Below are 25,694 nucleotides of genomic sequence, written 5' to 3' on the forward strand. Positions count from 1 at the left end.
GAAATAAGTGATGAAAGTGATGACGAATTGATTGCTGATCAGAAAGACGGAGAAGTGAGACCCACTTCAAATTTTCACAGGGTAAAAGACTGTGTGGAAGTTACAAAGAGGGGTTAAATCTCCTTAGTCAGAAATGGCTGATCGTACTGTTAATGGAAGACCGAAAAGAAACTGCTTGAAAACATGCTGTAGAATATGTGCATGTAGTATAGCGATAGTGCTCATAGTATGGTTAGGACTGACAATAGCTATTCCTTACATAATGAGTAGAGACATGAAGAATTATATCAATAAGCCACAAACGATAGATACACCTAGAAGGATAGATACACAAGAAAAGGCACTTAGCATTAAGCAAAAGAAGTTAGATTTAGAAACATCAGATGAGGAAGGACTACATTATACCGGGATTAGTAACAGAACTCACTTAAATGTATTTGCAAACTTATTAGTACACTATGTAGAAGCTATGGAAATAGAAGATTGCTATGTTTGTATGAAGTTACCTACTTCAGTAGCCGAAGGTGTTACCTTCCACCATTTACCACTCACATATGGTATTTCATGTAGTATTTTAGCTAGTCTATTCTGTGAGAAAGGACCTTTGCAGTATTACTATTCTAATTCAGATGTGATATTTTCTGAACTTCCTATACATAGTAACCTGAATCCTGTACATACTAAGAGTGATGTAACACGTTATATGGGTGAATATTTTCTAACAATAGGTACGATAGATATAGCTGAAGCACACAAGAGTAATTTAACATGCTTATTAAGTGAAAAAGAGAAAATATTTTTAAATATGGTTGAGAAAAGGAGAGAGAGTTTCCAAAGAAAAGCAAATGATAAGAATCATACAATTCCTAAATGGGCTGAGAATATAGGGTCCACCCCAAATGGTAAGCAGTATGGTGCTATGTTGCTGGATTTCGAAAAAGAAGGGGAAGCTCTGTCTCCATAGGGAAATAACTGGTTATTATAACAATATATTAATTGGTTCCAGTGAATGTGAACACAATTATAAGGTAATTGGGGATTGGGGTTTCAAAGATGGAACTGAACCTGTGTTTCCTGGAATTTATTTTATATGCGGAAACAAGGCTTATTACAAACTGCCAGATCATTGGTATGGGAGCTGTTATTTTGGAATAGTCTTCCCAAAGATATATCATGTAAATAAAATCACTGGAAACAATGAAGAAACTTATGGATTATTACGTAGCAAAAGAGCTAGTTTTGGAGAAATAGTAGGTGATCTATTTAGTGTATTGATACCTACAGTGGGAGTGGCTCTGAATATGCAAATAATTAGCAAATTGCCAACAGTAGTGGATCGGTTATCAACTGACACTGCTGGAGGGTTCTTGATGGTCAATACCGAATTGGTTGCGATCAGATCAATGGTTTTACAAAATCGACTTGCTCTTGATACATTATTAGCAAAAGAGGGCGGAGTCTGTAGAATGTTGAAAGCACAACATTGTTGCACTTACATACCTGACAAAAGTGTTGAAATTAAAGGGTATGTAAGAAATATTACACATTTGGAAAAAGAGCTCAAACCACTGGAGGTTGATAGTGCATTGAAATGTTTTGTAGGTAGAATACTGATGCCAATGGTGGGAATAGGCCTACTGATTTTAGGGATAATTATATGTTGCAAATGTCGTAAACACGGAGAGAGATATAGAGTAAATGAAAGAGGGAAGAAAAGAAACTGCAACGAAATAGAACTTGAAGAATTAAATGGCAAAATTTATTGGAAGATGAAAACTTTTCATTTAAATAATGATACAAATCCTAGAAGAAAGATTGAAGCAATTGAGTTGGGTGAATTGTGAAAGTTGGCATCTATTTTATTAATTGGTGATGATATAAAGTATCATCAAAGAGGGGATTGATGGAGCAAGGATTCGCACGTAACGCGACTCGCTTGTATTCAGTCCTCTCGACATAATGTTAATAAACTAACCAACATGTTTGTATTACTAATATCGCATTACACAACATCCGAGGGAAACTTGCATATGTGCTTTTAACTATAATACGCTTGCATTAAAATGGCTGCTGTTTCGCGGGATTTTCTATTGTGCATGCGTCTGTCATACTCACGTGAAATTACGTACTCTTTGCTTTGGAGGGAAACTTTCGCCTCTGCGCACTAGAATTAAAATGGCTGATCTGTGTTACAGCATGCATGAAGCTTGCACTGCTGCTTTTGCAAAGCTGTTTGTTCTGCTTAACCTTAACGCAATAGTTAAATATAAAGTAATGGGAATAGAGTATAGATATGTGGTATACAGTGCATTCTTTTATTCTGTGTTCTTAAACTGTTTTTTTTCTATTCTTACATGTAAATCAATTTTGGGCCTGACGCCTGTCGCTGAACTCCATATTGAAACCTTTGAGCCTGCGCACTAGAGTCTAAAATCCATTGAGTCATGGCATTGAATGAGTGCCAGGGACAGTCTTGACCAAGATGCGCCTGGGAACCTCACCTCCTGAACTTTACGAAGGAAACAGAATTCTAATATGAACTAAAATGTAACAAATAATAGAACATTCATTGTTGGGTGGAATAAAGATGTCATGTGAAAATAAAATTGATGGGTGGGAACAAAAATTTAAATATGAGATGCAGAAAGTTTCAATTTGGTATGGTGTGATGACCTCTCCTCATTCCTTGTCCTATCAAAATTGGGGATTCTTACACTTGCAACATTGGGGGGTGGTACACTGACCTGGAAAATAGTATAACTAGGGTAGGCTTAGCTAGTTAATTTGTCCGACTTGTCCGAATAGCGGACCTGTCTCTGACCCAACGCACTCAATAGGAGACCAAGAGCAGAGGGCTGCGGAGCACTCTGTCAGAAGATTCGATAACCCAATCGGGGTTCTGGGAGCTGAAGTGCTGGCGAAGCACTTTGTCGGGGAAATCGATAACCCAATCGGGGTTCTGGCTGTTAGCTGCAGAGAGGGAGTAGCGCAGGCGTTGCAACTTAACTGCGGGTGCCAGTTTCAACCTTTGGTGGTCCTGTCCTGATCCAATTTGGCGTTACCTGTCCTGATTCTAATCTGCACCTGCTAACCTAGTGGTGACTGCAACTTTTGGGGTTCTTGTCCTTTAACTAACCTGTGGCCAGGGTTAGTTCTTCACGCCTTCTAGGTAAATATAAAATCTATGTGGGTTTGTCATTGATTTTTTTCCCCTCTCTTACAATTCCTAATCGCTACATGTTTAATTGCTGCATGTTTGCATATCATGTTCCTTCTCTTTACCCTTCCTATTGTTAAAGTTTGACATATATTCCTTTTTTTACCCTCCCTTTTGTTAAATGCCTAAACATTTTGATCGTATTTCATGTTCCTTTTCTTTACCCTCCCAATTGCTAAATGATCGAAATTAGTTTAATACATCTTTTGCATAGTTACATTTTGATTCTGATCTTTATAATTGAAAGTCTTTTGGTGTTTAATCTTTGGATCATGACCATTTAAGAAAACTTAGATAAAGAGTTAAAACTTTCCCGAGTATGTGGTTATTATATGAGTGCAATGTCAAATTTCACTGCCTATCTTTAAACTAACTCCCTGATCCAATAGGTTTACAGGTACCAGCGACAAGGGTTGGTAAGTTAATGGTACAAGACCTAGTAGGGAAAAATATCTGGTAGTAGAGCAAAGGTTACCTGATTAAGATATATGTTATTGTATATGGGCCCAGGTGAGTATGGTAAAAATATAGTCGGGTGACCTGCGCACTCTGTCAGTTCTTTATCCACAGCTGCACTCTTTTCAAACTCCTCACACACACATTAAAGGCACTTCACAAGTTAGACCCCACCTACCTGAACAATCGCATCTCCTTCCACCAACTACCCAGACATCTCAGCTTTACAGACTTCCATGCATACAGAGAACCATATCAAGTGGATGGGCGTTCTCTTACATCGTGCCTCAATAATGGGAAAGCTTTCCACTCCACATCAGAACCTTCTTTTTCCATTTTCAAATTTCTCAAAAAGCTGAAGAACTGGCTTTTCAATTAATCAACCTACGATCAGCAGGTCTAGAACATACACATGCTCAGTGCCAGGATACCCTTGTGGGTGATAGTGCGCTTTATAAATACACAAAACATAGCATCAGTTCAATAGGTACATAGGTACCAGGGCTCATGAAATGAGCAACTCAATGTACATACATAATCTCTATGTTTTACTGTCCAGCATCATTTGTGTCTATGGCACAGTTACTATGCCACTGTCCATTTTTCTCATGCCTCTCACAGCCAGCAAAGTTCAGCTACATGGTCCAGTGCTACAAAGCCCAATAGAAGGGCCCACCTCCCCTGGGCCTGGCAGCACCGGAATGTGACTGCAGAGCCCAGGGGAAGAGGCCCTCTGAGGGGCATATCTATCAATAGTGTAGCAAGTGCAGTAGCACCGTGGTCCTGTGAGGTTATGGACCAATGCACCTAAATTATAGGTGCCTTTTGACTATCCAGTCAGTGACTGGGGTTCAGACGAGCAGCAATTTATCTTGCTTGCAGCAGAGCCCATTACACCATTGGGTCTCTCAGCCATGATCCTCCCATGCATGCCTAAAATGATAGGGGCCCTCCCCTGGGCATCACAGCAAATGACCCCTGCTGCGAGGCCCAGTGGAAGAGGACTCACTCAGGGGTGTTTCTATCAATGGTGCAGCAGGGACTGTGGCAATGGAGCCCACGAGTCTCAGGGTCCAATATACCCAAATTATGACAGTAATTTACTGTCTAGCCAGCGGATGTTTGGGTGAGCGGGAAGGAATGATCCCAGTGGTGGCTCGTGGAGGGAGTGCTGCAGGGCGGCGGGTGGGGGAAGAGCAGGGTGGGCCTTAGTAAACTACGGAATACCGCTAAACGGAGATAAGTAAACAAATATATAAATAAAACGAATATCTTTGCGCGCGCGCTGCATCGCATTTGGCAATGCAGCGCGCGGGATGAAATTTGTTTTATTTATTTGTTTACTTACCTCCGTTCGGCCGTATTCCGTAGTTTACTACCCCCCACCCTGCTCCTCCCCGTCTCACCGCCCGCAACACTCCCTCCACGAGCCGCTAATGAGTGATGTTGCTTTCACCAGAGTCCATGGCAGCCTTAGTATTCCACCAGCCCCTCTCTTGTATGCCATGCTGTGCTAGCCCAGTGCTGAAAAGTCCAGTGTCGGGTGGCAGGGTGCAGGATTGTTCCTCGTTTTAGATGTTTGTCCTGCATCCTGCTGTAAGCTTCTGCAGGACAGCAAATGTCCAATTGTTTTTTGCTTGCCAAGGGACTGATAGAGGTTAACAGGCTATACAATGGTGGTTAAAAAACAAACCGGCCAGCTGCAAAGCCTAAAGTCTCCCATTCAGTGGGATGTCTCAACATTGTGCCAGTGAACAACCACCGTGCAGAAGTGTGAGAGGCAAGCATTGTTAACAGGGTAACTGGAATGAGGACATGTAGCACAGGAGGTGACCTACACAGGTGACTTTGTAGAATGTCATCAGGTAAACATTTCAATAAAGGAAGAATGTTGAAACAGTAAAACAGCCCGAAACAAGCAGGCACCCACCCTAAAAAGTTTACTTAAAGATGAACGCCAGTCAACCTATGTGATAATGGCAACTAAGGAGAAAAAGGCCAAGGGAGAACCTAATGTGCCCAAGATTAAACAAACTGTTCAAGAATCAAAATTGGAACACAGACACAACTTTCTAATTATACCACATTAGAGGGGTGAATTAGGGTGAGCAAATGGCAGGTGAGAAAGAGTTCCACAATTTTGGCAGACACACTGGAGAAGGATCTGTCCTCATTTGTAACTGCTCTAGTTTAGTCGCATGGTAAGTAAGAACTGATTAGTGAAGCATTACATTTTATATGGTTGAAAAAGCAGCAATTTAGAGGTTAGAAAGATAAAAAAGTGGTAATGCAATATTTAATAGACGATCATAAAGTCTGGCTTTGAAGGCAGTTCTTGATCATATTGTAGTCAGTGCAGGAGTGCTAGGAATGGTGATAGCCTGTCATGTCTTGAATTTGAATATAAGACCAGCAGCAGCATTTTGTATGAGTTGAAGTTGACAGAAGAGTTTTTCAGGGATGCCTAAATAAATAGCCCCCGTGGAATACAACAGAGACTGAATCAAGATGCCAACTTCTTTTTGCACCAGTTGTTGACTATGAAAGCTTAGCTAAACATTTCTTCAAGATATTGATTTGGCCAAAGCACGTATCGGACACATTTTTTCACTTATATTTCAAAAGACAGAGTGGGGTTGAGATGGATGCTCAGAATGTGTGTGCCCTTAGGTGGGGATGGAGGAGTTTGCATAGATTCAGGCCTGCAGGCTGTGAGCCAGGAAAGACATATATATTGGTCATTAGAAGCTCTTTGGTTTTGGTAGGATTTATCTTCAGGAAGTTAGAAAACATCCACTAGTGCAGAGTTTCCTAATCTGTTATCTGTGGCACCCTGTTGGGCCCTCAAAACTAGCCCTCTGCGCTCTAAAGGTTTCAGATTTTTATATTTCTGTCCCTCATACCAGTGTAGCACTTTTGAACTCTACATTGGCAGTTCTGACAGTGTCAGTTGCTTCTGCTGACTCCGCAGCACAGTAGAACACATCTGCTCATCAGGAGCACACACCCTGAGCTAAAACGAAACTGAGATAGGAAGAAAGCACAACCCACCCCCAGCATGGATGGTGCTCGAGCAGCGCAGTTCCACCAATGTTGCCCAATAATAACAGTGTGTCATGGTTCTTTGGAGTATTGTAAGGTAGCCGAGGAAGCTAATGGAAATTGTAGTTCTAATATCATATGGAATGATTCTTTGAATAGGGTTAAATTCGAACAGAGAAGTAGCTTTTCTGGGCTTGTCTGATTTTAAAATTATAGTTGGTAACTGTTGATAGTTTCTATTCTTTCCACATATGAGCCTTTGTTTTGCATGTCTTTATTTTATTAGGGTTATTATTTGTTTTTATTGTTTTACTAATATCCACACCAGAAAAGTTGCTTCTTACGAAGTTGCTTCAAGATGCAAGAGGACTACAGTGGATGGCACTTCTGTGATGTAATTTCCTGGGCTCTTACATGCAAATTAGAGGGGCCTCTCTCATTCCCTTTCTTTTTTCAAGAGTTTTATATAGGGCAAACTTAACCCGAATCGGGTATCAGAGCGCTTTACATAGCACCAGTTATGTTACATGAGGACACACATTCATTTTTGTTAGGCGCCGGGAGATTAAGGGATTTGCCCAGAATCACAGGATGTTCAGCGTCATTGCCAAGACTCAAACCCAGTTCCCTAGATTTGAGGTCAACCGTCCCAGCCGGTCCGTACCGTCGGCATTCATAGTCCTCGAGCAAGTTTAGCTTTGGCATCAGGCAAACGGCGTCATTTCCCTCACGTTTCTAAAAAAATTGCATAAATGAAAGTGAAAGCAATTTTTTGATTGCGAGCTTGAAACGGGTGGGATCCAGCGAGCCATTTTAAATCCATTTCTGAAGGATGTGGGGAAGGGGCTGGTGTCGAAGATGCACTTATTCTTGTGTTATATAGCAGAAGAATGGATTTAGCAATTTTCTAAAATACTGGGATGGCGGCAGATTGCGATGTACCAAGGTAGGAAGACAATATGTAAAGCTTCTTTGCAATATAGCGGCTTTGAGTGTGTGACTCGGCTCAGTCAGCGGGACTCGTCGAACAATGGCGACCTGGTGACGCAGGCTGCCGCACTGGCGGCTAACGGGTGAGGTCACGAGGCTGCCCTCTCGAGCTCCCGCGCTTTCATTCGGCTGGATTTTTATTTAATACGAATCCTTCTGTAAGAAAGATTCAAATGGTATCTGATCGTTTGGCAGTGCTTGAAACCGTGTAACAAAAGGGATTATTTCCGACGGTCGAAGCAGTGACAGAAGTCATGGCATTTTTATAATGAATATTTGTTTATTCTGTTTTACATTATTGTTGTATTGTTCTGTATTCTATACTGTAGTAACTTTAAAAAGTATGGAATTTTCTTTGGGGTTTGTGTATGTATTTGCTTTCACTTTCCGTTTGGGAGTGTGTCGCATCCACCATGAAGCGAAACAGTAAACGTTTGTTTATTTGGGTGTTGTAATGTCTGTGGAGCAGTGATCCATATTACCCGATCCGACATGTCTGTGGAATTTGTTACAAGAAGCAGTGTTTTTTTCCAAAGTTGAATATTTCATGAGCCACCTGCCTGTGGTGTACGTACTCGAGTTACATTACACAGTACAATTTCAGGGCTGGAGTTGGAAAAATAATGAATTCGGTCACCCATGAGTTGGGGGTCAAGGTGTTGCAGAGGAAAGTGAGTGGAGTCACGAGGGGCGAAGGTTATAAAGCAGAGCCTGACAGTAAATGTATACATTTATTTAAAAAACAATCGTCTAAGAATTTGACAACAAGGACATATGCGACAGTAAATGTATTCTAGATTACTTAATTGATTACAAACAGGCTGCATTCTAAAATATCTTACATCTGTTGCAGAGACCATTGTGTGCTCAGATACCTCTAGTAGGTAACACAGTTCTGTTCTGGTAGAGTTTTGATCAGTCACAGTTTTGACTCAAAAAGTAGTATAGAGGACTGTGCCATCATGTAACATGGAGATGACTAATTTGTTTTTTATTTAGATAGGAAAGTGGGCTATTGCATTTGTCACGTAGGGCCAGATTTACTTACACAGCGCAGGGCAGCAGTCGTAAATGCTGCGCTAGGTGAGAAGGAGAGAGACAAATGTATTGAAATATGTCACTTTCCTCCCCTCTCCCTAGTGCCGGCGCTGAAATCAGCTGCTGTTCGCTATGGAGACACCTTTGTGCCATGGTGGGTGTCTCTGTGAGTCTAGCATAGGTTTTGTAGTGGAAGGGTGCCCTCCAGAACAAAATATCATGCATAGACTGACGTCAACCCTTTTCCAACTTTGTATGTGTGCTTTACAGTGCAGCACATGTACAAAGTCAGAAAAGGAAGGAGAAAGGAAAGCGTGTCTCCTTCCTTGCCCCTATTTTAATAGGGCGCCGTTTCCTGATGCTAAACCCTGTCTACTTTACATAGTAAATTGGGGTCAGCGTCATAAATCTTGGGTGGCTGCATGGGAATGCCCATGCACCATAAAAGTTACTCCCCCTTGGTGCTAAGTAATACAAAGCAGCGCATTTCACATTTTTTACAGTACCGAACAAGTTTGCCGCTGGAAAGTCAATTGGGTTAAAAGAATTTGTGCCAACTTACATCTCTTTTGTGATGCAAACACGGTGAAAAAATCTTAGTAAATCTCCCCCCGAGATCGTTTTCTCACTACCGGCGCATAAGTTGCAAGCCTTGTAATATAAAGCACAGTGTTCTGTTTAACAGCATCAAGGAGCTGGGTGCAACCTGTAAGTCATGAGTTTAGAAAGGATCGTTATTGTTTCATCTCAATCTGTTATCTAGATTGTAAAGAACGGTTAATAAAGTCTTAGGACAGACAACCACAATCACTCCATTGTGTTTTATATGTATATCCTGGCTTTGTGTCTCTCCTGACCTTTCACTGTTAGAATATAATGTCTGCAAGTATGGATGATCTGTGATTCCTACACCCTATAAATTATAACCCTCTTAGTCTTATGTAACATTTCCTGTACACACTTAAGATTTATTCTGCCTCTGTTTGCGATGAAAAGTGCTGTGACACCCTACACTAGGATATGGTAGGGCTATTTAAAAAAAGAAGAAATAGCAGTTGCCATTAACTTCAATATTTGTGTAGTTTATTACTCAGACATATACATCTTGTATTTTTGTATTACAACTACATAGGGAGTTGATCAAAGTTAAAAACCTCCCTCCAAACCATAGTTTCTCTTAAGTACTTTTGAAGTGATAACCTTTGTTTTTTTCCATAGCATTGGCATCTACCTGTTAGGCTCCAGGTAGCTCCCATTCAGTATTATACTAAAAACAATAGGAGGGTTGATAGCTCTTTAAATCAGGCCTTTGTTTGAGCCTAGCTGGAAGTGTTAATAAGAAAGCTCCCTTGCTGCCTGCACATTGCTTCTCTGAACGGCATGCAGACAACATGTGGCCACTGCTGAAATGTGTCCTGGCGACGGAAAATGACACCAGGACAAAATCCGCATACTTCCCTGTGTCGGCCAGATCCAAGATCGGACAGAAATAGCTGCTGGAACTCGGATCCGGAGAGATCGCTTTACTTTCCAGCACTAGTACAATTCAAATTACTTTAATGGCAAAGTAAACATACACAGACCTTTAGCTGTGCCCTGTTGATGAGGTCTGCCACACTGTGGGCCTGATTCACAAAGGTAAACTTACACGTTTGTGTATGTTTACAATTTTTTGCTATTTACAAAAGTATTTTACTAGTAGTATCTTTGCTACTGCAGAGACTCAACACATAAAAAGAGACTACCTTTTTATGTGCGGATAGCCTGCAGTCTACTAATAAATTACCTTTGTGAATAGCATACAATCTTAAATTTACACAAAAGTGTAAGTTTACCTTTGTGAATCAAGACCTCTGTGTGTGTGTGTTAATATATTATATATATATATATATATATATATATATATATACTCACTCCACAAATCTTCCGAATATCGAAGAAAACAGGACACCCAGAGCTCCAGTTAGAGAATTTATTAGGCAGATGAAATAATCTCCACGACGCGTTTCGCCTATACGGCTTGGTCACGGTGACCAAGCCGTATAGGCGCTTGGTGACCAAGCCGTATAGGCGAAACGCGTCGTGGAGATTATTTCATCTGCCTAATAAATTCTCTAACTGGAGCTCTGGGTGTCCTGTTTTCTTCGATACTCGGAAGATTTGTGGAGTGAGTATACAAGCCTGCTGGTGGCTGCAACAGGACCGCCCGTGACAGCCTGACTCCTTTACCAGCAATAGTGGAGCGTATATATATATATATATATATATATATATATATATATATATATATATATATGTCACTCAATGCAGTGATATCATCTGATGTACCATGGTGAAGTACTTGCATATGGAAGAGAAATACACTTTTACGAATTCTGGAAAGACTGCCATATTTTTTGTAATCATTTGTTGCACAACATCTTTAAACATGAAGGTGTTCCTAAAGATAACTGGTGCCGGACACCTTCCATGCTGGTTTTCCTTTACTTCGGTTAGCAAATAAATACTTTCCCGTTTGTTTAATATCGTTCTAAATGTTAGTGCTCAGTCAAGTGAACAGCAGCCCAGTTGTTCAGCAAGGGGCAAATTTAAAGGTCAGGTGAGCCGGGCATTATATTGAGCATCCCTGTAGTAAGGTTTGATGTGTGACACAATGCGATTTAGTGTCACATCCGTCGGCCTTTAAACTGATAAGTATATTAATGTCACGTTTTGTGTCCCATAGAGATGCCTAAGGACCCGCTCATATCTTTAGTAAATGCCTGTCTTTGTGCTGTTACTATTTCCAGCAAGCTTTGTAAGGTTCACTATAAGTAGGGATACCCCTTGGACCCCATTACACATCATAGCATTATGGATTGCTCAGGTTATTAAAACATTCAGAAATTGATGGTGTTGTTAGGCTTCCTTATTGCATACTTTCCTTATGCAAGGAATGTTGAGCAATTCTTTTGGTAAGGGATGTCCCTTTTCCTAATCCATGCTTCGTATGACTGATAATCCACGACCAATCACACACTGTCTGGATTCCTTGTTAGGTTTATTATTCTGCAATCTATTATTTTTACAGGTTCCAAAGATGTTTGTCTATACTGAGTGAAAAACTACAAACATGGCACGTTTAACATTTGAATACATTTTGTTTGCCTAAAAAGTCTCTTAAGGGATATGCAGGTTTGGCCATTTCCCACCTCTTGGGATTGTGGGTACACGTCTGTCAATTATAACTAGTAATTGCAAAAGTAATATCTAAATATTGGGATCAACGAAAGATTTTGTAATGTTTCTTAAGAAAATGGGAGACAATTGGCCTATTTTCATGCATTGTCCAACAGACTGAGAATTATGGGTACAGAAACTGTGTATGATTAAAGAATTCTACGTGGGGTTCCCTATGTCTTCGTGGTTCCACGTGTTTTGGTCAGCCTTAGGACAACAAATACAAACATCTCTATGAACGTGAACGCGCATGCCTAGCAGGAAGATACGGAAATGCCTGCCCGCACAGGGGAGGCAGGAAATCTTGGATATATATAATTAACCATATAGCATAGCATATACATCATTGATGTGGAGATCCATTCACTGTGAAACCTTGAGGAAGTCGTAGGGTAACTCACCCACAGATGAAACACGTTGGCTGGTGTAAGAAGCATTACTCGATTAAAGAAAAGATTTGAAGAAGATGTCGACTACTGGATGACTTTCTTCTGAATTTGTAATAGCGTGTGCTCAGAGCCCTGTTTCAAATACAAACATATGACTAATAGTTTGGGTAATGTAATGTGCACTGCAAAAATCAGTTGGTTGGTCTGAAGTGCCAGTTTGCCATTTTGCAGCGTTGGTGCTCACATGCACCGAATTTGTCTTGCATGCCTATAAACACTTGTTCGGGATGACCTTGCATGCTGGAGGTAGTAATAGGGTGACCATACGTCCGGGATTTCCCCAGACAGTCCCCGTGTCCCGACGCTTTCCTTAATTTTATGTACATGTCCCGGGTTTTTGGGACGAAAGCCAAGTCATCCTGCAAAGGAGATATTTTTTCGGAGTTTTATATAGCGCAAACTTGACCCGAAGGTATCTGAGCGCTTTACATGAGCACCAGTTGCGTTACAGACAGACACATTCATTTTGTTAGGCACAGAATCACAGAGGGGCAGATTTACGACTTCTGGCGCATCTCCCCAAATCAGCAGGGATGCGCCCGAACAGATGCAACATGCAATTCTCTCCCTGCGACACCACGAATGCATCACATTTACAATGCGGCGCACCATGGTGCAAGGATAGGGCGATGCGTGACGCATCCTGTGGCGTTATTAGCGGCCCATTGCTGTAGTCGTTTTAAAAGCGCGACGTGGCCCCAGCAATGCTCAGGGGCGCCCGATGCCTAACATGCTGCGTCACTCCTTACGCCTGCTTCAAGCAGACGCAGGGTTTTGGCGCAACATGGACGTAAAAGTGACTCTGGGAAATCTTGTAGATTTCACTGCGTCACTTTTACGAGGCGTTCCTGCAATGGAACGCCCACCCTGCGCCGGAACGCCCACATGAAACCTAACGCAGGTTTCATGTGGCACAGGGCTTTACAACGTGACACATCTCCCTAGATGCGTCACGTTGTAAATAAGGCGCAACATGGCTCATGGTTTACACCGCAGATGCATCACAGAAGTTACGCAACTACGGCGTAAATGTGGCGCATGGGGTTGGTAAATCTGCCCCAGCATGTTGAACGTCCTTGCCAAGACTCGAACCTTGTTCCCCAGTCAACTGCTCTAGCCGTAAGGCCACATCACTCCTTTTGATTTTTCTTCCCTTCTTTCAATCTGAATTAATTTTTTTCCGTGCTTCTTCCCTTTTCTCATTATATTTCTTTTCTTCTTCCGTGCATTCTGTCTTTCCTTCTAGCGTTCCTTTCTCCTCCTCTCTTTCTCTCCCTCCTTTTTTTCTTCTCTCACTTTCTCGTCCATCTTTTCTTCTTGCCTTCCTTTCCAAGCTTTTTTAACTTATCATATTCTCTTTCTTTTTCATTTTAATGCTTTCCTTCTTTTAATTTTTTGTTCCTTTCTTCCAAGTTCTCTTCTTTCCATTTGCCTTTCCTAGGTCCTTCTTTCTTTTCTTCTAAATTCCCTTTTTTGCTTCTTTCTTTCCTTCCTCCATTTTATGTTGTTGCTATATTCGTCATTTTCTTTCTGTGTGTGTGTGTGTCTTCTGTGCATTCCTCCGCCCCCCAACGCTCCTCTGTCATGGTTTCCTCATACAGTGGTATTTACCAGCACTTGTCTGGACAAGTGCCAGACAGATCAAAGGAAAGGATACAATTTATTTCGACACAGTATTGACTCTTCCCACTCCTTCCCCTCTCTTAAAGCAGGTAGTGGAGCAGGGAGTTCACTGCACCCTTGAATGGCTGTGCTGGGTATAAATTTACAGTAACGGCATTGATAAGATATGTAGTGAATCCCGTAAATATTGTTGTAGTATGGCTGTAGTTTTGCTACTTTCTATCCATTGACCGTTGCCCCTTCGTAATTGTGGGTTACTTTGATTTACACAGGATTTTTTAATGTAATGTGAAGTGTGCAAATTATAATGTTTTCTCACTGAGCTCATACTCCAGTCTACTTTTAAAAATTGGGTAGATTGTTTTGTTCACCATTTTCATGATTTTCTCATCTGAACTGACGCTCCCTTGGCAGAGCGTGTACTTTGAGACAAAGAGCAAACGTTGCGTTTGCTAAAAACAACTAAAGTTGTGGGGAATAGAGTAATACTTCTTCGACAATGTAACACCCAAGAGCCATTGTACGCGGTGCAACCATTTCACACACTATTTTTTTTTCTTTTTCAAAGTTCTCTGGATTTTTCTTTTCATCCAGATTCAGAAAATTGCGGGCATGAATTCAGCATTGTGTCTAGTGTATGAAATGGAAACGCTGTCATAATATGTTCTTTCCATTCGTTATATATTTTGTGTAAGTATGAACAAGCATAGACAAACCCAACAATTGTGGCTTTTTTCTCAAGCCTAGCACATTTAGCAGCTCCAACATGGGCAGCAGCACACGCTCTTGTCATACCCAGACTGATACGGGGCCTTGTTTAGAGTTTGGCGTATCAATATTACGTCAAAAGATGGCAGGCGCTCCCTCTGCCTGTTTAGAGTGCCTCTGAGTATAATGCCCATGTAATGGAGCTGACTGGACGTCTGCCATGTTTCTGATGCAGTATACCATGCATCTGTGTGGCCTACTTTCTTCACCTGCATTATCTTAGTGCTGAACAACCAGTGTTAACTGATCCCAACTCAATGGTGCTTATTTTACTGACCTTGAGAATAGGAAAGATTGGTTGTCCAGCCAGGATTTAACGCTGGTGCAGTGGGGTGACACAGAGAGCCCCATAGCCGATGCATTAGTTAACTGAGCCATCAGTCCCAGGTTTGGTGTCAGCAGAACAAGCCATCCAAGCGCACAAGAACCAGAGACAATATTCCGAGAAGACCTAAAATAACGAGGGGCATATTTACAAGAACGTCACTTTTTCTGACATTCTGGAGGCGTTAACTCCTTCGCCTTGTTTACAAGGCAGCGTTAAGCCACTTAACAGGGCGTGCAATGGGTGTTGCCGTGGGCGATCCTCCACACTACCCATTGCATTTTAACTTTTCCCCATATTTACAAAGTATTGGGCAGCACCAAAAATACTGCAAGGGAATATCATAAGCAGGCGATACAAGGAGAAATGTTTTATTTCTCCTCGTATTTTGCTCTTTCCAGTTGTGCTGCATTCTACGGCACACATAGATACAGCAAATCACCCTTAAAGAAGGTTCCCCTTCCTGAACATAAACAGTTGTCCCTGCAGCACAGGCATCCTAGCAAAATGGCGATAGTGTGCCTGCACTGGCACTAGGCAGCTTTTATTTAGCACCAGCACCAGGGATAACGCAGGGGTGTGCCACATTCTTGTGAATATGGCGCATCCCTGCATTTTGAAACTGTCGGAGCACTGCGCGGACAATTTTCACGTAACACAGCGATCTGCTAGTTTCTTGTAAATATGCCCCTAGGTACAGCATGAGGCAGCAGTGCCCTGTTTCTATCATTGACAAAACAAGCATGCACATGTTACAGAATAAAATACATGTTCCATATCATGCTTATTTGTACAGCTCATGTTCACCCTGAAGTGTATCTTTGTGCTGAACAAAATGTGCTTATTGTTACCTGTTGTGTGTATAAAGGAATCTTCACACAGAGAACAGGCACACCACAGATAGCAGCTGACCACACACATATCACAGGAATGTCACAAGAAGCAGTGGTGCACGCTTCCTTCACACGCGGAAAAAGAAGAATAAAGTCATCAGTACAAGATTCATTCACAGACGAGACAGTTACAACCTGGGACACAGCAGAAAATGTATTAGTTTGTTATTCAACAGAGCATTTCAGCAAGAAATGTTGTATGTTACACTATCTCCATACATGATGACATTAGTAGCATTGGACAGAATACATTGAGGTGTTGAGATTAGGTGCACAGTTCATACTGAAGAGTAACAGGAAAATACATGTATTTGTCATATGTACTTATGTACAGAATTCCAGTGACTGCTAGTGTGTGGGGGGGGGGGGGTTAGCTTAGAACATTCCAGTTTCATGTGTACTCATCATACAAGTGTATGCACTTTATAATTCGCATTCCTTGGGACTGTATATCTTCCAGTTTGAAGCCAATGTTCTGGAATTCCTCAAGTCAATGCCGGGGGAGTAACAAACTACACATTCAAACCACTGCTCCATGGTCCTTTGCATGCTCCCGCCTGCCCTCGGAGAGGGACCACGAATCTTGCGACTAAGCCTTCTGACGAGGGTCTCTGGAACTCTCCATGCTTTCGACAAGGGCACTACTGGTGAGCACACTAACAGTGCACCAGCTCCTAGATGGTGAATAGGTACTGTGCCCCACCACTCTCCCTTTTGACCATCAGCCTACATCTGTGTTCTTATCAGGAGTCGCCACAGGTGAAAAAACCGCGACGGGTGAAGAGGCTGACATTACCGTGGTAGAGGTTCCGATGCAGCATTTGGAGTAGCCTTTACCACAGTGATGGTGGTTCTGCTGACAATTCTGCAGTGCTATCAGTGGCAGGCAATTGCAGCAAACATGAGTACATCCAACTTTACAGATATTAGCCAAACATGGTAGTGCAGTGTGCCAGTGAAACTGTACACAGCACTGTATTGTGGTGAACATTACATGCTTAATGAAAATTGTTTCTCAGGATCTTGGCTGTCCCAAATTCAAGGCTTTATGGCTAATTCATACTTTATCTTTCTGGTTGAAAGTATCTCAGTTTGAGGGACTGAATCTGTCCCAACCTTTGCCATATTTGATACAGATGCACTGCTCCGGTCTGCGCCACGGCGCACTTTTTACAAGATGCATCTGGTGCAGACTGGCGCAATGCAACCTGTTACCATCAATACACTTGCCCTGGGGTAGCCACCAACTCGTTCCCGCGCTGCGGGCAGTCTAGTGGTGAAAGATGGAGGGGCAGCCACTCGGTTTTTCATTCTGCAAACAGCACCTGTCTGTACTTGAAAGGGGCAACAGAGATCCCCCTACAGGCAGGTGCAGTCACTCAGTGCACTTACCTGCAAGGGGATGTCTGGGTGGTACATGGACCACCCTTAGCCCTTCCAGAGGGCTGCCACTTTTGTGAGCTGCTGTCAGTGTGCCTTATGACTGCCTTTTTGACTGTCCTCACTCGTCCATAACACGGAGAGGGTGCAGACGCAAAGGGGTCTATTATGATGTAGGGCAGATCGCGATCCGCCCTACATCATACCCCGCCCGCCACCCATTTCCCCCGCCATATTAGTATGGCGGGGGGGGACCCCGGAGGACGGAAAGACCGTCTGTCGGTTTTCTGCCGGTCAACCAGTCGACCGGGCGGAAAAGTGTCTGGATATGGTGGTGGTGTCTGCTAGACACCGCCATCTATATTAGCATGGGAACGGGTAGCAGCCTTTCAGTGGCGGAAAGGCATGCAGATTTTGCTTCCGAGGGCCTGTTGCAGGCCCCCAGGGTATTGGGGGGGAGTGGGGGGTGCACATGCGGGGTACCTATGGTACCCCCTACATTGTCATGGACAAGGTGACAGGCACCACAATTTGCATTCCCAGTATTGTGGTGGGCGGTGCTGCGAGCACTGCCTGCCACAATGCTCTGAATGGAGGATGTCACCGCCGCACCACTGGCGGCCGGTCCCAGCACCACTAGGGTGGCGGGCAGACTAAAGTCCGCCCGCCATCCTAATAGGCCCAAAAGTGTTTCCCTCATTTGCATGGTGCCATTTTTACATGGAATGAGTATCTCCTTTTCCAAAATGGCGAATCATTAATTGGTACACAAACACATCACTAAGCGGACACCATCAACTTTTGTTTTGCATTTGTCACCCCGAGTGGGATGGGTATGCTCAGACGTGTGTCCCATGCTCTCCACACCACTGGAGTCAAGCTATCCTGGCTGAAGACGGCTGATAGCCAGAAACCGGCCCTAGGATGCTTGATTCCGGTCCAGGAAAGACATGGCTTGGCAGTTCGGGCTGGACTGTTCCCATGAGGCACAGGGTCAAGGCTGATTTGCATATGGCTATGTCTGAACTGGGGTGATGTGGCGTGCAAAAAAACGATGGATTTAGGCCCAGATCTCTGTACTGGGTGAATGTATGACATTGTTCTGCATTCTGTCCATCAACTGTTGTTTTGCATTTGTCACCCCGAGTGGGATGGGTATGCTCAGACGTGAGTCCCATGCTCTCCACACCACTGGAGTCAAGCTATCCTGGCTGAAGACGTCTGATAGCCAGATACCGGTCCTAGGATGCTTGATTCCGGTCCAGGAAAGACATAGCTTGGCAGTTCGGGCTGGACTGTCCCCATGAGGCACAGGGTCAAGACTGATTTGCATATGGCCATGTCTGAACTGTGGTGGTGTGGAGTGCAAAAAAACGATGGATTTAGGCCCAGATCTCTGTACTGGGGTGAATGTATGACATTGTTCTGCATTCTGTCCATCAACTGTTGTTTTGCAAACCTATCAAAGCACTCTTTCTCAGAGTGAGGATATGTATGTAAAGTTTCCCCAGTCTTCCTGCCCATATTCTTTTTAATCTAATTGCATTTAGCCTCTAAATCGTTAGTAGTGTTGAAACATTGCTACTCTGAAATTGATCAGCTGTGACACAAATGATTATGACTATAAAAACAAGAATATTTATTTTTAGGTTATCATTTGTTTTGGAAGCTTATTATATTAACATTTTAGAATTGAAATGAATGTATGGCTTTCATTCCCAAAAATATTTATTTGATCCACATTTTATTGAAAAGTTAAAATTAATACAGTCAGTCATAAAACTTTTATTCAGTTGCATCATAGCAAAACTATAAAAAGTGCAAAAATAAAATATTACAATACATAAAGCATTTCAATGTATTATACAGTAAAAAACTTTTATCATAAAAACCATAATTAAAAATAATTCATTGAAAATAGTGAACAGAAAATCAAATATACAAAAACTCATAAGTTACAGCGGATTTTTAAACATGGTTTTAAAAAGCAAGCTATGCATTTGGCAACGTATTGAGAATCCAGAGACTGCAGAGCCAGGTAAGCGGGGCGACATGTTCTCAAACCCATTTTTCGGAGTAAAGGAATGATCCAGCGCTTGCGAGGAAGCTCGTAGAATCTACAGAACAGTAATACATGCATTGTAGACTGGGATGATATACCATCACAAGGACATTTCATTAAGTTATGTGACCAGTCCTGTTCTTTTGGAAAAGTAACTAACCGAAAAAAGGTATTAAATCGGAACCTAGTCAAAACATATTTTTCATAATTTGTGAGGTAGAATGTTAAATATGGTTGGATGCCCAGGGGAGTCTGAACCGATAAGATTTGTGCGTTTGAGGGTTTGCTTACTTCTTGGGAAAGACGAAGTTTTCTGAGATGGGTTAGACATAGTTTTTTCAAGTCTTTCCTGGTAATATCTAGCATTGTAGTAGGTTCTAAGAAGTAAGTTATACAATTCAGGTCCTTAAGGAAATTTGAGACGTACAGAAGCCATGGAATTGTATTCCAATTTGCCAGAGCCAAGCAGTCGGATATCAATGAACGGGTTAAGTGACATTGTTGTTTGGTCCAAATAAGGTGCCACAACAGGATCGGCTGGCATCTGATGTCGATGCCCAGCTCGATGTGGCAACCGTATATTGGAGCACTTTGGGGTAATGCCAGTAGGTATTTTAGGAATCCGTTCTGAACCGTCTGCAGGGTTTCAGTAGGAGCGTAACCCCAAACCCCTGCGCCGTAGGTTGCTACGCTGTGGCATTTGGCGTGATAGATTTTTAGCAACTCTACTGGGGCAGGTTTACCCAGTTTCCTCGAAAAGGAAACTAGAGCTGAGGTTGCTCTCTGAAATAATAGCTTTTTACTTATCATGGCTTGTCTCCAGGATAGTCTGTCATCCACTAAGATTCCTTAGTAGGGGTATTCCCTGGTGCGTTCCAGCCTAACTTGATCAATAAAAATTGATTTAGGTTTCTTCGCCCTGGGGCCGATATGCATAACAAAGGTTTTGTTTTTATTCACTTTTAGGCCTAAAGAAAGCATAAATTGACAGTATTTATTTATCTGTCTTTGAAGCTGATTTAATGTTCTGGCTAAAATTACAGAATCGTCCGTGTATAACAGAGCGGGAATAGGGCGATGATTAATGGATGGAAGATCCTGACTCCCTTCAAGCATGGCCACTTCCAACCCGTTAGTATATAGGTTGGATAAGAAGGGAGCCAGGACGCAGCCCTGTCTAACACCTTTATTGACGGGAAATGATGGAGATAATTCACCGCCAATACCATATCGGTCGCAAGCAGTAGCGTCTGAGTAGAGCTCGCGGAGGAATTGGATGAGAGGGGGATCTACCCCCAGTTCTTCGAGAATGGACCACCTCTTGGAGTGAATAACAGTCAAATGCTGCACTAAGGTCAACATAAACTAAATACAGGTTACCACCTTTAGCCCCCACGTATTTACCAATCAGAAGGGCTAGGTTCAATGCCTGCTCGACAGTACCAAGTCCCTCCTGGAAGCCATACTGGAGATCTGTCAGGATGTTGTTTGTGGACGCCCAATCCTGTAGGCGTTCCAAGATCAGCCGACCAGTGACTTTCCCCAAGGAGTCCAGGAGGGAGATGGGCCTGTAACATGCTGGATTGTTATGTTCGCCCTTCTTGAAAATTGGGAGCAAGATGGAAGTGGACCATGAGTCTATTAAGCCTGTTTTTGTGACTGCTGCCATGACCTGGGTGACAAGGGGTGAGCAAAGTTCCAAACTATGTAGAAAAATATCTAGTGGAACCGCGTCCGGGCCGGGGGCCTTACCGGTTTTTGAAGATGACAGCGCGTTAATGACCGCCTTGTGATCAAAGAAAAGATCGATGGGAAATATCTGGTCCCCAGGGCGGTCACCTGCCACATGACCCTCATTGATGGTATCCTCAGGGGGACCACTAAATATTTTGAAAAGTGGGCCACCCACTCGTCAGCTGTCACTGCCACATCAAGATGTTGAGAAGATGAGACATCTGCCAGGAAAGGGGATTTTATTGTACGCCAGAACAAAGAGCTGTCATTGCGTTGGCAGCTCTCATGTAATTGGGCCCATAAGTTCTTCTTAATTTCAGCCCTACGATTATGCTGTGCTAGTTTATAGGCCTTTCTAAGTTTAGTAATATCGGCGCGATCTCTTACTTGGTTATGAAGTGCTCTTTTTAAGGGGCGTGGCTAAGCACGCAATGGCGACGGACGCTCTTGGGTAGAGCTCCGTGATCAGCTCCCCTTCCCCGAGCCGATTCTCCGTTCAATTCCATTGTGGCCGCCTGAAACTGAGAGCGGACCCCCCCCGGAGCCCGCTGCGGCGATTTGGCAGACTTCTGGCATCGGACACTGACGGGGCCGACCCCGACCTTTCCTGCCGCCCTCCTGCGGGGCTGGGCGCCACCTGACCAGCAGGGCAGTCGGGGGAGACCGGGGCTTGGGCCCGGCACACAGGCCCCGACGGACCGACTACATTGAGCTGCCTGAGACTCACGGACCGCCCACCGCCTCGCCGGGGGCACACACCGGTGGTCCAGAGGCTGCCCCACATAGCTGCGGAACACCAGTGACGGACCCGGACGAAGAGGGGAACGGGCGCCCTCCACCCGCATCGCGGCCTCCAGACGCCTGCTGCCCCGGACGGAGGTGAGGCATCACCGGGCCCCCCCTTGACGCACCCGAAGCAGCAAGAAGCCGGGGATCGACCCAGGAGAGGCACGGGGGGTGCCGGGAGCCCCCGATAGACAGAGGCCCTCCCCCGGGAGGCCGCCCCGCGGCCGGGGCCACCCGGTGGGCCACCCGCACCCTAACGGACGCGGGGGGGGTCAGCGTGCAGCGACCGCCCCTAAGCCTGACGCCACGAACCTGCAACCCCAGCCTGGGAGCCACGCCACTGCCGGGGACGGAACGACCGCCCCCCCTTGCACCGGGGGCAAACGGAGAGGCACTCCGAACTAGGCCCGCCTGTGGGCCCCCTCCTGTGGAGGTGGAGGCTGCCCGGGGGTTAGTGAGACACTAGTGGCGGGAAGATCCGGCCTGGACAGAGACGCCCGGACCCCCGGGCACACGCACCACGCACGCCTCGTCGGCCTCAGCTACACCTGGTTCGGCGAGGCGAAGCCATGGGGCGGTAGGGAGAAGTACCGACTGACGGACCCCCCCCCCCCCCCGGGCGCTACATCGACAGCCCCGATCACAGTGACAGCCACCGACCTCCAAGCCCCCCACCCGGGTGGCGAGAGATTCCGAGGGCGCCACCGGAGCAGCACAGGCGTCGACTCTGCCGGACGGGCCCCCCTGCACATGTCCGGGGGAGTGCGGACCCGCACCGGGACAGGTGGGGCCCCGCCAAAGGGGAAGACAGACAAACTGCTGAACAAAATGGCCGCCGAACAACTGGCCGCAAGGCTGGACAGCGTGCTGGCAGCTGTGGAACGCATGGAACAGTCACTCCAGCAGACCAGGACCTCCTTGGAGTCCAAAATTGATGGTGTCGCCGTGGACCTGACCCTCCTGCGAGATGACCACAGGAAGCTATCCGACCGGACCAAGACCCTGGAAGGCGCAGTGAAGGAGATTGAGCCCAAGGTCACCCAGACGGACAGGCAGGTGCAAGATCTCCTGAACAGAGTGGAGTTCCTGGGGGACAGGGCCGAGGACGCGGAAGGGAGGGCGAGACGCAACAACATCAGACTCGTGGGGGTCCCTGAAAAATGAGAGGGGAACCACCCAGCGCAGCATGTGGAAGAATGGCTTCGGACCCTGCTGCCCGAAGGCTCACTATCACCGCATTTCGTTGTGGAACGTGCACACCGCGTGCCGACCAGGCCCCACACCACCGGCGCTAACTCGAGACCACTGCTCTTCAGGATATTGAATTACAGGGACAGGGACACGGTGCTGCGGGAGGCAAGGCGACTGGGCGACATACGCATAGACAATGCGACAATCATGTTCTTTCCTGATTACACCATCCAGGTGCAACGCCAGAGGCATGACTTCATGGAAGTGAAGCGGAGATTACGCACCGCAGGCCTCAAGTACTCCCTCCTTTTCCCTGCAAAACTGAGAGTGGTGGCGGGGGACAACACCTACTTCTTCGGGACCCCTGAGGAGGCCAGTGAGTGGTTGGACGGGGGCACGGACACAGCACCCAAACACTCGCGTGGAGGCGAGACGAGGTCCAGACCACGCGGGCCGCGGCGCCGCCGCAGGCACAGAACTCAACAGTCCCGGCGAACGGAGGAGAGGCCGCGGCACTCTCCCCCGCTGGACCAGATACTCCAAGAGCAACGCGATGCACTCCGGAGGGTCTCCCAGCTGAGCAACCCGCCCTCCCAAGAGGCGACCCTGGAGGACGGCCAGCGGACAGCGCCCAGCGATGACGATGAGGCCATATATGGGATCCCGAACTCTCAGATCTCAGTGGACCTGCCTGTCGTCACGCCGCAAACCTCTGACCTGATTCACTGACTCCGCAGGAGAGGTTTGCACTGAGTTTGACATGGTGGGGGGGGCCGGCAGAGGCCTACTGGACGATGAAGCGCAGCGGATGCCCGCCACTGCTGGGGGTGTCTTCCTCCCCCCCCCTGCCTGCCGATCGGACAATGGACGTCTGGAACTGTGAGTAATGCCCCTGAGGCACTGGTGGTCGACAGGGTGGGGGGTGGCGGAGTTGTCTTTCAGCGCGCAACCAACCTTGGTCACCTCTATGTGCGGGCCCGGGCGGGAGGGGATTCCACCAGATAGGGGCCCACGGCCCACATTGCATGACACTTTGCCCCACACCCGCAGTGACCCGCACAGGCGGGCCCCCCCGCGAGTGAAGCAACTCCGACCATCGGAGTGCAGATCGTGGCCACCAGCACCCGGTATTGTAAGGCTCGGGGATGGGACTTGCTTTCCCTAACTGACTACATATCCTCCTTGCCGAGACTGTGCTTAGCGCACGTTGCCCTTTAGACGAATAAGGTTGTTCCTCTCACTTGAGAGCATGGACGGTGGCCCATTTTGCCACTGCCCTTTTGGTATTTTAGTGGGGTTCACCCGCTGTTGGTTATTGTTATTCATTGTTTTACCCCGCCCTACTGTCTTCCTGAACATTGCTGAGTGTACTGTAGGGGGTGGATACGAGAGAGCTGGGGGAACCGATGTGAGAGTGCTTGGTGGAGCTGCTGTTCGTAGAAAAGTTGGGGGGGGAGTGTATACTGCCAGAATGACTACGATAAAGCTGTGTACCTGGAACATCAGAGGCATGCACACACCTGCGCGTAGGTATCAAATATACTCCTACCTGAAAAGACAGCAAGTGCAGGTTGCACTCCTGCAGGAAACACACCTGTGTGGGGCGGAGGTGGCAGCGCTGCGACGGCGATGGAGGGGACAACTGTATGCCACTGAGTTCTCCTCGTTTGCCCGCGGGGCACTGTTGTGGGTGAAGCCGGGCACTCCCTTCACAATGTCAGAAGTCTGCACAGACCCGGAGGGGAGGTATGTCCTGGTGAAGGGCCGCATGGACGGGCAGCCAGTAGTTCTGGCGTCCATTTACGCTCCAAACACGGACCAGGGGAACTTCCTGGCACGCGTTTCGGAGAAACTGGCACCCTGGCACGGCGTCCCGTGGATACTGGGAGGCGACTACAACACGGTACTGGACCCTGTGATGGACCGCTCGGTCCCGCCCAGGCCGGACGCAACATCCCTGGGGGCTGCGAGGGCACTCACACAGTGGGCGACACAGTGGGACCTGAAAGATGCATGGCGCGCGCACAATCCTGACGCTCGGGTGTACTCTTATTTCTCAGGGGCACACGCGCTACACGTCCGACTTGACAGATACATGGTGTCAACGGAAATGTTGCCGCACATCTCTGACTCTCAATACCTAGGCCGGACACACTCGGACCACAACCCCCACACCCTGCACATGGCTTGGGAACGCCCACACCCACCCATCCCTACATGGCGACTACAACCTGCTTTGCTATTAGACGCCCCCTTCAGGGACTCCCTGCAGGCCTGCGCCTGCGGGTGGAGTGGGACGCCTTCAAGGTGGTGATACGGGGACACTGCCTGGGCGCTCAGGGAGGCATACAGAAGAAGTTGGAGGCGGAATTCCGCAGGGTAGAAGCGGACTTACTCCGCTGGGAGCAGGAGGCGGTGGGCGGCACGGGAGACCGGCTGTGGGAGGCCCGGGCGGAACATGAGGCATTGCTAGAACGACTGCGACACGTTAACTTCGCAGCACACTCGGCGCGAGTGCACC

At 45.9% G+C, this 25,694-nt stretch overlaps 1 long non-coding RNA gene across 1 annotated transcript in view; it reads left to right on the forward strand.

Annotated features, from left to right (window-relative positions):
- The first annotated feature begins 7,535 nt into the window (after nucleotides 1-7,535).
- The window catches only part of LOC144767034 (uncharacterized), a 908,861-nt gene continuing 890,702 nt past the window's right edge, over nucleotides 7,536-25,694 (forward strand). Inside the window, exon 1 of the long non-coding RNA XR_013598033.1 lies at nucleotides 7,536-7,661. This is a non-coding gene — a long non-coding RNA (uncharacterized LOC144767034). The remainder of the gene's footprint in view (nucleotides 7,662-25,694) is intronic.

The sequence above is a fragment of the Lissotriton helveticus genome, chromosome 7 (genome assembly GCF_964261635.1).
Source record: "Lissotriton helveticus chromosome 7, aLisHel1.1, whole genome shotgun sequence".
Lineage (NCBI taxonomy): Eukaryota > Metazoa > Chordata > Amphibia > Caudata > Salamandridae > Lissotriton > Lissotriton helveticus.